Source organism: Periplaneta americana, chromosome 1 (assembly GCF_040183065.1).
Source record: "Periplaneta americana isolate PAMFEO1 chromosome 1, P.americana_PAMFEO1_priV1, whole genome shotgun sequence".
NCBI classification, from domain to species: domain Eukaryota; kingdom Metazoa; phylum Arthropoda; class Insecta; order Blattodea; family Blattidae; genus Periplaneta; species Periplaneta americana.
The window spans coordinates 152,332,135-152,339,119 of NC_091117.1; positions in this window are offsets into that span (position 1 = coordinate 152,332,135).

Here is a 6,985-nt window from a genome sequence, read left to right on the forward strand (position 1 = left end):
GAAATGTGCAGAGCTTTTGTTGTTGATCACCTTCCCCAGGATCGGTTTTTCAGCAATAAGGAGAACCTTTGCCTGGCCACCTAGGTCACCCGATTTGACGCCCATTTACCTCTTTCTGGGGCTTTATGACGAATGTTATGTACCAACGTGGTACAGTTGACACTTTTGAAAAACTGAGACAACGCATTATAAATGCAGTTGCGCTAATCATCCCACAAATGTTATGGAACACTTGGCAGAAGGTTGAGTACCTTTTGGATGTCTTCAGAGTAGCTCGAGGCGCACACATCGAGTTCACTGACAATTCTTCGAAACTCGGAGAGTTTTTACATCAAGTTGTACAAAACGTTATGTTATAAAACCATTATTTATACTTTAAATTAGCACTTATTTCTCGACCCCTCTAAGCGGGAACTTCGGATCCCTTTGTGACTTTATTCAACGTCCCTGAGATAACAAATAAGAGCAGTGGTGCAACGAGATCGAGGTATGTCTAGGTAAAATATCCTATTACTACTCCTACCCCATCAATTTAACTGAATTTACCAGGATTCGAAATGCATACCCTTAGTGAGAGGCTGTCTAGTTGACAGAGCCTTTTATGGTTCAGCGTGTTGGTCATCTTGGCAATGACCAGTGGACACCCCTTAGCGCCCACGCATTCAGGTGCATATGTAAAATACATTTATGCAATTGGCATTACTTCACTTGTCGGCGGCTCCCTCGGGGGGTGGAGTGCGATATGTGATACCTACCGTGTTGAGGTCCTACACACCGCGGCCGCCCGTCCGCCCGGGGAGATATTTCTTGTCGCTCCACGCCGCCTGGGCTTTTAGCGACTACCGCCTCCAGGTTTATATACACACAACAACAAGTGCTTTATGAAACAGCGGGCTACGTGAATGGTTGAGCAGCGAGTCTTAGCCTGAGTCAAAACGTCCTTCTGTTTTTGTCTATACAAGTTTTCTTCTGTTTTATAGCTAAGCAACGATGCGATGTATGCATTATCAACTAAACAAAGCGCTACGTGGCAGACAGGCATACACTTTCTTATTTTGTGATAAGTCGTTTTCTATTTTTACAACTTTTTTGTTCCTTTTTTACATCTCCAACCAACCATCTTTCCTTTGCTTCTCCCCCCCCCCCCACACAAAAGAAAAGAAAAGAAAAAAAAATGAAATTTACATAAACAGTTGAACAGCGAGTCTGTTTTTCCATGTCATATTATGTCCTTCTGTTTTCTTTTATATCAGCTCTCGTTTGTTTTATGCGCAAGCAACAATGCATACACTACTAACAAACAGTGGGCTACATAAATAATTGAACGCTTCATATTCTACGACTTTCTCATTTCGTTTTTGCCAAACGTCTATACTCGACATACAAGGAGAGAACAATTGTAACGTTTTTAGCGTGAAACGTTTTTCTGTAAACTCTGACTTCACTCGTTGATACCATGGGAACTGAAGTATAAGATAAACTTCTTGCCTCCAGGTATTCCACGATAAACTCAGTGAAAGGATAACACTGTAAATGGTGGTGACACAGCATGTGTTTATTTGGAAATTTTTGTATTACATAAGGAATGATAAAAAAATAAAACAGTAATATTATGTTACAGCAGTTACTGGCAGACCATGTACAGGAAAAATACCGGATGAACTAAAGCCAGGTGGAAGAGATGGTAGCTAACTACTAAAAATATGAAGAGAGAGGAGACATCCTCGTCTACTCCAGGTCTTAAGGTACCGTCATTTCTCATAGCTACGGTCCAGGAACACAACACGATACTACCATTCAAAGAACACTGTAGAAGTAACATAGACCGTTACTATTTCGCAGATAGCTGCAGTGACTTGCCTTCAAACTACAGTACAGCAAAAAATATAGAAAAACGAGGTACTAAGTTATGGAGTGCGAAATTTGAATGGTTTATCGTGGACCATAGTTGTATTCCAGGACCATAGTTATGGGAAATGACGGTACCGATTAAAGCTCCAAAAATCCGAACTGGATGACTTTGAAAAGCAATAGCTGTGGAAACTTTTTTTGGAGTTACTCACGATCGAAAAGTTGTCATAACTCAAATATAATGCATTCATTGCACAGAATATATCTTTGTCTTTCGTCTTAGAAAAAATTAAATTATGGTTTATATAACGACGCTCGCAACTGCAGAGGTTATATCATCGTTGCCGGAATTTTGTCCCGCAGGAGTTCTTTTATATGCCAGTAAATCTACTGACATGAGCCTGTCGCATTTAAACACACTTAAATGCCATCGATCTGGGCCGGGATCGAACCCGCAACCTGGAGCACAGAACGCCAGCGCTATACCGACTACGCTACCGAGGTCGACCTTTCGTCTTAGACTTGCATAGGAATTATACATCACAAAATTGTACGTAGATTCCTATCAGACCTAAGTATCAACTAGACTAAAACGTTATAGACCTCTCTTTTATTAGACCTATTGTCATTGAGCTCATTTTATTTGACCTTCTGCCATTAGATATAATTTCTTTAGACCTACTGACTCTGGTTCTCCCCCCCCCCCCCATCTTAACTCCTGTTTATCCATATTTAACGTTTGTTTATCTATTTATTATTCGAATTTTCTTCATTTTTATTTCCCTACCTTTCTTTTCCCTTCAATTCCCTTCTGTTTACTTTTTCATTCCATTTTTTTTTTCCATCTTGCTCACTGCCTTCATTATTTCTTACTTTATCTCCGTCTTCCTTTCTTTATTCATATATTCCTTCATGTTACGTCTTACTGCAATTTATTTTGTTTATTTCTTCTGTAAGAGGGAAGACTGAAGAATGCTAGGTTTGCAGTGAAGGACCTGCCTTTGGGCGGAAAAATTTAGAACTAATTTCTTCAGTCCAATTCTTATTCTATTTCTTCCGTTTCTTATTTCCTTGCTTCGTCTTTCTTCCTTCTTACATTTCTCTCTATCCTTTCTTTCTGAACACTGATCTTTCTTCTCTATGCCCTCGTTTTTCTTGCCCACTTCACAATCCTCCTTCGCGACTTGTCCCTTACGCCACTCTCGGCCTGTATGGCTTCCACGCAACAGGCCCGATCAGTCGTGGTTACCATGCGACACACATGAATAAAATTTGTGAGAGCTGCACATAACACACTTGAAATATTAACTCCTGCGAGAATACAGTTTTAAATAAACGCGGCGGCGGGAAAGAACGGGAACGACAACGGAATTCCAGGCAGCACTCTTCTGGTGGCTGTGATGCGGTCAAAATACCAACGACTTCCAACTTAGACTGATGATGGACTTCCCGTCTGGTTTCTCTGAAATGTTTTCTGACACTAAAGCACTTCTACGCTCGATGTAGATATCTAATGCGTTTTTTGCTACAGCTGTTGCTTCCTGTATTCTCGAATTACTCTATTTTTATTTGAAATAGGTATAAATATTTTTATTTACACTGATAGGCCTATATAAAGACTGTATTATCGACATCACTTTTGAAAACGGCAATTCATCGAAAGTTTACATTACTATCACTAAAATACTGCAATGCGTTTCATTTTCTTCGCAACCGCGCTTTGTAACGAGTCCAGCAGAGCAAGAAATGAATGACTCATGCACCCAACTGATGTAGACGGTCAATATTCGTTTGAAGGTCCAGCACTCGAGGGAGTTTCCTTCAAACGAAGAGCCCTCTAAACCATGTTGACGAGCGGACTATGCTCGAGTGGAAGGAGATTCGAAGGAAGCATCGGGCAATCGTTGAAATTCTTACTCGGAAGCGCACATTGTCCACAGTACTCTTTACTGTGGTCTAGTGAGTTAGATATATTCTGTGAGTTAATAAAGGGTAAAATAAAAATAATATTTGTGGTCGTTGTGACTTGTCATTCTATTCTACTTGTATTTCAAATGCTGTGTCAATGGAAATTAGTTGCTCATTTTTCATCTCATACTGTCTATATTAAATTATGTATTTGGATCAAAAATAGAAATAATACCAGAATGAATACCACATTAAAATTCTGTCTTTGATTCAAAAATAAAAAATATTACAAGAATAAAAATTGAAAGCAACAAAATTAAATAATGATTTATATTATGTTCTGTAACAAATTTTTCCCACACATCACTTCCGAGATCTAATGGCTTGCTTAATTTTTATTCTTGGTTTAAATATTTAGCCCCTACAAACCTGTCTAGCTTCATTGTCTCGAGTGTGTTTCGCTCGTCTCGGCCATCACGAGTGATAAAGTGCCGTACATTCCTCAGATATGATAGTGAAACCTGGATCTTGAGATCCAAAGATAGGAGGCGTTTGGAAACAGCCCAAAATGAGATTTTTTCGATCTGTCTGTGTAGTTACTTCAGAGGAAAGAATGCGAAATGAAGAAACCAGAACTTAGGGAAAGATGGTTTAGTGGTGAAAATTGAAAGCTATGGAAGAAGTGGCAGGATCATATTTTAGGAATGACCGAAGACAGGCATCTACGACAAGCTTTGGATACAGACCATGCGGACGAAGAGACATTGGACGCCAGATGGTCTGATAAAGTTCAGCCTCAGCACGAATTTTCATCACCTTTTATAACATGTGTGACGCTTTCATTCTTGGTGCTTGCATTAGCTTCAGTTGTCAATTGTTGCACATGTTACACTAATCAGACTTTTGATGTATACAAATGATTGTCATCCTCTGACATATATCGTAAAGTGAGATTATACTGCCTAATAATAGATTTGCATATCAGCCAGAACCTCTAAGACATGAAGATGTAAAAAATTTGTGGTTTGAAGAAGACTTGACAGATAAAGTACGATGTTATTTTGTCACTTCAAAAGTGAAGAGCTTGCATAGCTTGAAATGATGATGATGATGATGATGATAATGATGATGATGATGATGATGATGATGATAACATTACAGTAAAACTTGTGTAAGTGAAGTGATCACCTTTCATTACGGTCTGACATAGTCAATATGTAGAGGTAGTCTTGCTACAGAGTTTTTCCAACGACCTATGAAATTAGTTATGCTGGTCTATTTAATGAATAAAACTTAGGGCTGAAAATATATACACATTTTTATTTCAAATTAATACTCATTTCTATAGGTAATATTATTATATTGAAAATGCAATAGGCCTACACGAATCTTCACAAGTTACAATACAAGATTTGTGAAATATTTACAGCACAGTGCAGTACTTGCTTAGAAAGAAAGTCTTTCATATGCGTCTATTTCATGGGCATATTAAAAATTTAAGTACCCTTATTTCAATATCTGTTTATAAATTTGGATTATTGACATCGCAATTTTTAATTAATTGGTCGATACATTTTAGAGTTCAACCACAGTCTAGTATATACAGTCACGAAGCTTGGGTTGTGAGGGTGCTAGGAACAATAGATTGTGCCGGTACTATTTCGCATTGTCTGTAATGAGGCGATAGTAGCGATCCTAGTGGTTAGCAACTATCTATGGATGCATATTTACTACGTATTAACCTTTGTGACTGTATATACTAGACTGTGGTGCAACCGTGTGTGAAACCTCATCCTCATTTCTCATTCTATTGCACCCATTTCACTGTCGTCATAACTGCATTATTCTTTCTACCCACTTTGCACTCAAATTATTTTTCACCACTTCTTCACGACCTGTAAGTTCGTCATCTAAAGATCTCCAAAATTTATCTATCATATTATTTTATTTACAGGGTATTTTTTGCTTGGTTACTTAACCTCGCTATAGCAACTGCTAGGTTATTCAGCGGCGATGAGATTGGTGACAGCGAAGTGTTATTTGGCGAGATGAGGCCGAGGATTCGCCATAGATTACCTGTAATTTGTCTTACACTTGGGAAAACCTCGGGGAAAACTCCAAACAGGTAATCAGCCCAAGCGGGAATCGAACTTTCGCCCGGCAAGCTCCTTAGCCGACTGAGCTACGCAGATAGCTTACAGGGTAAATTCTGTAGTAAGTTATATAAACAAATGGAAATTTGCCGGTTCCATAAAAATATGGTCAATTAAGACAAGTAGTCATGTTATATAGGTGGTCAACTTCACATATTTTACTGTAACTTTATGCATAAAGAGTGGATAAGAGTGAGCAATGTTGGTCTGAAAAAGAAGCTTATGTATGAAAGGATACCTAGCCTATTAGTTTCTAAGGAAAGGAATATCTCTGGCTGGGATGAACAGTGTATGAGCAGACGGAGAAGTGAATTTTGTAATAGGAGAAATCCCTCCCACTTCTCCCTACTAATCCACTAACCATAATCGCTGTCTATACTATAGCAGATGCTAGTGCACTGCTGGTGCGTCCATTTAACCTTCTTTCTAATTTACGATTTCTTTCAAGAGCCCTTGTAAGGACACAACAAAAATCTTGTAATGTATTTTTTAACTGACACTTTCTTCTTTCTTCCTCCTTTTATTAATTCCTTTTCGTCTTTTCCCTTTAAAATTCTAAAATTCTTTGATAGAAACGGTGAGAAACCGAAGTGAGACAAGTGACCAACAGACTTGGAGCTCACACGAATTAGAGTCCGAAAATCCCTAATATTCGACAAACATGAACCGAAAATAGATGCACGACACTAGTAAGTGAGTGAGTGAGTGAGTGAGTGAGTGAGTATCACAGACGAAAGAAAAGAGAACGACAAACAGAAATGCAAACTCTTTACTAATAAACTAGTAGGAATTGTCTATTCATAAATATTTCATGTTACAACAGGCAATTTAAATTCACTACGAATTTACTCAGAAGTAAACATGTGCGAGTTTTATGTAAAATAATTACAAAATATAATTATTGGAAACATCCTTAAGTAAAAGTAGGAATAGAATATTTACGCAATAATATATTACTAAACAAGTGAATGGAATCAAGTACAAAAGTAGCAATTCATTATATTAGCAAACAGGTCCGTAAATCCAGCTGTAATTGTCTAGATCTATTATGTTCAGAAATTACATCGAAATTT